The 6,000-nt window shown below is 42.2% G+C and overlaps 1 protein-coding gene across 3 annotated transcripts in view; it reads right to left on the bottom strand.

Moving 5' to 3' along the window:
- daam2 (dishevelled associated activator of morphogenesis 2) overlaps positions 1 to 6,000 on the bottom strand; it is a 108,523-nt gene that overhangs the window by 51,040 nt on the left and 51,483 nt on the right. The gene's annotated exons all lie outside the window — the stretch shown is intronic.

Genomic DNA, 6,000 nt, shown 5'->3' with positions numbered 1-6,000 from the left:
GAAGGAGAAAATGATCTATACAGGTTGGCCAGACAGAGGGATAGCGATGGGAAGGATGTGCAGCAGATTAGGGTGATTAAGGATAGAGATGGAAATGTGTTGATGGGTGCCAGCAGCGTGCTGGATAGAGATGTAAAGAATACTTTGAGGAGTTGATGAATGAGGAAAATTAGAGAGGAAGAAGAGTCGAAGAGTCAAGTGTGGTGGACCACGAAGTAGCAATGATTAGTAAGGGGGAAGTTAGAAAGGCATCAAAGAGGATGAAAACTGGAAAGGCAGTTGGTCCTGATGACATACCTGTGGAGGTATGGAAGCATCTTGGAGAGGTGGTGATGAGCCACACAATGAAGTTATGGGAAGTAGTAGTGGAGGCTAGACTCAGGACAGAAGTGAATATTAGCGAGCAATAGTATGGTCTCATGTCTAGAAACACTGCCACAGATGCATTATTTGCCTCGAGGGTGTTGATGGAGAAGTACAGAGAATGTCAGGAGGAGCTACATTGTGTCTTTGTAGATCGAGAGAAAGCGCATGACAGAGTACCTAGAGAGGAACTGTAGTACTTCACGCAGAAGTCTGGAGTGGCAGAGAAATATGTTAGAATAGTACAGGACATGTATGAAGGCAGCAGAACAGTGGTGATGTGTGCTGTAGGTGTGACAGACGAATTTAAGGTGGAGGTGGGATGGGATCAGCCCTGAGCCCCTTCCTGTTTGCAGTGGTGATGGACAAGCTGACAGATGAGGTTAGCCTGGAGTTACTGTGGACCATGATGTTCGCAGATGACATTGTGATCTGCAGTGAAAGCAAAGAGCAGATGGAGGAACAGTTAGAAAGATGGAGGCATGCACTGGAAAGGAGTGGAATGAAGATTAGCCAAAGAAAGACAGAATATATGTGCATGAATGAAAGGGGTGGTGGGAGAAGAGTGAGGCTACAGGGAGAAGAGATAGCAAGGGTGGAGGACCTCAAATACTTGGGGTCAACAGTCCAGAGTGTAGTCAGGAAGTGAGGAAACGAGTACAACCAGGTGGGCACGGGTGGCGAAAGGTGTCAGGTGTGTTATGTAACAGAAGAGTCTCTGCTAGGATGAAGGGCAAACTTTATAAGACAGTGGTGAGGCCAGCCAAGATGTACGGATAAGAGACAGTGGCACTGAAGAGACAACAGGAAGCAGAGCTGGAGGTGGCGGAAATGAAGATGCTGAGGTTCTCTTTAGGAGTGACCAGGTTGGATAAAATTAGAAATTACCTCATCAGAGGGACGGCCAAGTTTAGATGTTTTGGAGACAAAGTTAGAGTGACTTTGGACACGTCCAGAGGAGAGATACTGAGTATATTGGTAGAAGGGTGATGAGGATGAGCTGCCAGGCAAGGGAGCTCGAGGAAGACCAAAGAGAAGCTTAATAGATGTAGTGAGGGAAGACATGAGGGCAGCTGATGTTAGAGGATGCAGAAGATAGGCTCACATGGAAAAAGATGACATGCTGTGGCGAACTCAAACGGGATAAGCGGAAAGGAAAAGAAGATTCAAGAATATTTGGGGTTTAATTTTTTTTTCCCCAGTGTGTAATTATAATAGGCGGGGGCGGCACAGTGCACAACTGCCTGGCAAATCTGCCTCACAGTTCTGAGGTCCCGGGTTCAAATCCGGCCTCCCTTGTGTAGAGTTTGTATGTTCTCCCCCGTGTCTGCGTGGGTTTTGTCCGGGTACTTCGATTTCCTCCCACATTCCAAAAACATGCATAGTAGGTAAATTCAGCCATCCACCCATTTTCTAAGCCGCTTATCCTCACAAGGGTCGCGGGAGTACTGGAGCCTATCCCAGCTATCTTCGGGCAGGAGGCGGGGTACACCCTGAACGGGTTGCCAGCCAATTGAAGGGCACATATAAACAAACAACCATTCACACTCACATTCACACCTAGGGGCAATTTAGAGACTTCAATTAACATACCATGCGTGTTTTTGGGATGTAGGGGGAAACCGGAGTACCCGGAGAAAACCCACGCAGGCACGGGGAGAACATGCAAACTCCACACAGGTGGGGTGGGATTGAACCCCGGTCCTCAGAACTGTGAGGCAGACGCTCTAACCAGTCGCCCACCGTGCCGCGGTAGGTAAATTGACAACTCCAAATTGCCCATAACTGTGAATGTCAGTATGAATAAATGTTTGTCTATATGTGCCCAGCAATTGGCTGGGGAAAAGTTCGTACCGTGGCTCTCACCCAGAGTGAGCTGAGATAGGCGCAAATACACCCTTGATCCGAGTGACCGTAAGCGATACGCAAAATGGATGGATGAATTGTAATGGTGACAAATATCTGCGTATTTTCGCTTTTGCGGTTCGGCCGTCCCTATCCCCCACGAATAGCGGGGGTCCACTGCATTAAGAAATCGCTGCTAGTGATATTTTTTTGGCCCTGTCCTGGGAGAAAACATTCCAGTTGCATGCTCAGTTGAGACGTACAAGCAGCAAACCTATCACTCAACAGGAGCGGCTCACTCACGCAACACCGTACAGTCCACGTTTCTGGTCAGAGTTGAAAGACTTTAAAGTGCCATTTGAGCTCTCTGTTAATTTGGTTCTAAAATTTACTTCACTACATTAGACTTTGAATGCTGAGAAATGGCAATATAATAGGACGGAGGCAAAACGCAGCTCCATATTGTACAGTTCTGTGAGTATTTCTAGATTTGAAAATGTGTGCCGTTTTCTCTTTTTAAGGTTCCATGCCATGAATTTTCCATTTATTCCTAAACTCATCTGAGTTTGGCAGGTGATGCAAAACTTTGCACAAGACGCAGCTGCTTTGTCACGCAGCCATTTCTCCTGGAAAATAAAAATGCATGCAGACTTTGAGGTTTTTAAACACTGATGCTCATTTGGGAACTAGCAACTTGTTAACACCGTTTTGTTTTTAGGTTTGAAAATTAACAGTAGTTAATAATAAGCTATTTTTACATTTGTATGACACAATGGTTTTATGATGATAACTTTTCTCATCAAAGTCTGATGGCGGGAAGTCTTTAGTGGTTTCACTGCTTTGTAAACTCCAGAGTTGATTCCGAAGTTTCCACTCTTCTGGAAAAATTTTCTAGACAATTTTTGAGTGGGACTGTGAGAATTTCTGTGAGGCTAGAGGTCAGTGATGATGGACGAGAGGGACTGCCTTACGATCACTTTTCTAGATTTCTGCTCTCTATGACATCCCTGATAAAAAGGTGTTGAGGTGAAGTCTCTTCCACATCTAACTAATTCAACCATGCCTTTGTGGACCTTTCCTGAGCCACAGTTATGCTGGAAAAGGAATGGGCCTTTGCCAAACATTTCCCATGAAGTTAAGAAGCACATAATTGTCCAAAGTTTCTTCGAATGTGAACTCTAAAAACTCATCGACTTTTTTTCCTGATTTTTTAGGGTGGCCCTTCAATCTTAAAATACTGTGTTCTAAAGCTTCTGCGTTGTGGATCATATATACAGGCAACTACAACAGCACTTTGTTAAAATATTGTCACATATTTCAGCATAAAATGTTGTCTATTCTCCGCTCCAGCTGCCACTACAACACATTCCTAACAAACACTGGGAGAGATTGTCCAACATTCAAGAGTCAAAGAGGAAATATCTCCACAGGGAATACTTATCTACAGAAGTCAGGATATAAAATTTCACCTAGAAAGACAGGAAATGGACAGGATATTGAATTCTTGGGAATTATGTAACACTTGCCGTTTCTTACAAGTTACCAGCATCACACAATTGGAGTGTAAGCACAGCCTTAAGCAATTTTTTTTAAACTAGGGTCACGCTAATAGAGAGGTATAGTGTGCATGTAGGTCTTAGCCACTTGAGGAAACAGTTTTGTGGGTGTTAAGTCCTATGACATTAGGAAAGTCCTCATTTATCAAAATAAAGATGATACTTTTACATTATGAGGTCATGTGATAGCGTATGTCAGAGCGGCACTGAAAATGAGAACTGCAGATGCTGTTTTGCTCCAAGCCCTAAGTGATTATTAATAATAATCGATATGCAGAGGCTCCTTGATAGTGGCTACACACACATGAACCAACACAAAAGACTCACATAAACCTCGGTTCCTAGGAGGAATGTGGCACCCACCTGCCAAATCTGTTTCACAGCACACACGTTTATCTATCAGCGCAATCCTACATAAACAGAAACACAAGAACACATACACTCCGATAGAGATCAACACCACTAGTTGTAGCTGAGATCAGAGGTGCCGATACCAATAGCCCATGTGCAGCCTGAAGACGTTGACAAGATGCTCTACTGTGGTTAGTCATGGTACACAGCAACCATATTTACACTGATTCCCTTACACAACTGATAACTACAATTAGTAAAAAGACCGTAGAAAGTGTCACAGATGAAGAACAATAAGTTTGTTCACATGGAACAGGTTGTATTAGGAATGGAATCCAGAAGTCACTATTTTTTAGTAATCATCTTTGACATTGCGGTTCTAGTGATTAAAATTATGTAAACTATTTTATTAATCAGGGCTAACACTAACCCATCAGGCAGTGACACAGTTTCCTGGCAAAGGGCTAAGATTCATGTTTGTTGTAATAAAAACGTCTGTTGTCTTTTTATCCTTACTTTACCATACAGTGGACCACCGTTATTCGTGGGGGATAGGGACCAAGCCAGACCGTAAATAGGGAAAATCTACAGATAATTGACGCCCACTTATTCAAGGCTTTGTTTGTTTATATATATATATATATATATATATATATATATATGTTTGTTTATATAAACAAAGCCTTGAATAAGTGGGCATAAACTGCCACTAAGTGTTTTCAGGGTTACACCTTACACCATTGATCTTTGTTAAATCAAGACTGTGTCATTGTTTTCATGTTACACAGCTAAAAGTAGTTAATTTTGCATTTGTACAAAAGGGAAAACTGTGTGAAAAGTCAACCTCCTGTGATTCATGATGTTGAATTCAAACTACACATTAGGGCTTAAATTGTTTCATGAAGCCACCTCCAAGCCACAAAGAAACCTTTATTTACTTTGTATTATAACATACAACCCACTGGATTTGGAACATATTGTTTTAACTTGACAACAACAAAGCACAACTGGCATTCCTTCAGTGGTAGCTACAATAGCTATTAGTTTGTTTTTCAGGTGAATAAAAGTTAGTTTGTGTCACTGTCCAAGTGTTATTTCAACCATAACAACTGACGCCGCCGCCAGGCAGAGGAACACAAGGGAACTAGTGTTTGTCGCAGACAGGAACGACTGAGCAACATTATGCGGTCTCTATGTTCAAATCGCTGCCATGCTGTAATTCTACAGTAGACAGGGCACTACTGTGGTGTGTGCTTGGCTAAACAACCTATAAATATGGAGAACGACTCTTCAAATTTGTGAGACCTTGCGGACAGTATACAAGGACTCCTGGTTGCATTAGCACACATTGACAAGTGAGGTATTATCCAAAATTGCCTCCATCAATGAATGAAGTATTTGTTTAGCTCTTCCTCTAGCTTTCCGACATGGGCAACCCCAGTTTGGCTCTTTAATTTCCGACCAGGACACATATGTTATCGTGTTTTACCCACAGCCTTAACAGAGGAAATTATTTCAAACTCATTAATATAGGGAAGAACATAAAACTGATTTATGGTACGTTACACCTAGGTTTTAGCAATGCCTTGAATATAGTTTTGGATGCTTAACTACGTAAATGTGTGTCGCTGCTTCTCAGAACAATTTAATTCCTGCAGGGGCTATTGAATTTGTGAGTTTTCAAGTGAATATGAAAACAAACATCTTGCCGATTTATGTTATATTAAAATAATTAGCTTTTGCATGCATCCTTGCCCTAACATCTCATCTCTTTTAACCAGGGTATTTCAAAAAATTTTCAGCTCAATAAGTACTGTATGCAGCTTGTGGATGTCATAGAGTGAAAATTTTTCTACTAAAGCAGAAATGAGAAGTTGGTTTTGGG

The sequence above is a fragment of the Phycodurus eques genome, chromosome 14, assembly GCF_024500275.1.
Source record: "Phycodurus eques isolate BA_2022a chromosome 14, UOR_Pequ_1.1, whole genome shotgun sequence".
Lineage (NCBI taxonomy): Eukaryota > Metazoa > Chordata > Actinopteri > Syngnathiformes > Syngnathidae > Phycodurus > Phycodurus eques.
The sequence above is the reverse complement of the archived record's forward strand: the minus strand, read 5'-3'. Positions and strand labels throughout refer to the sequence as shown.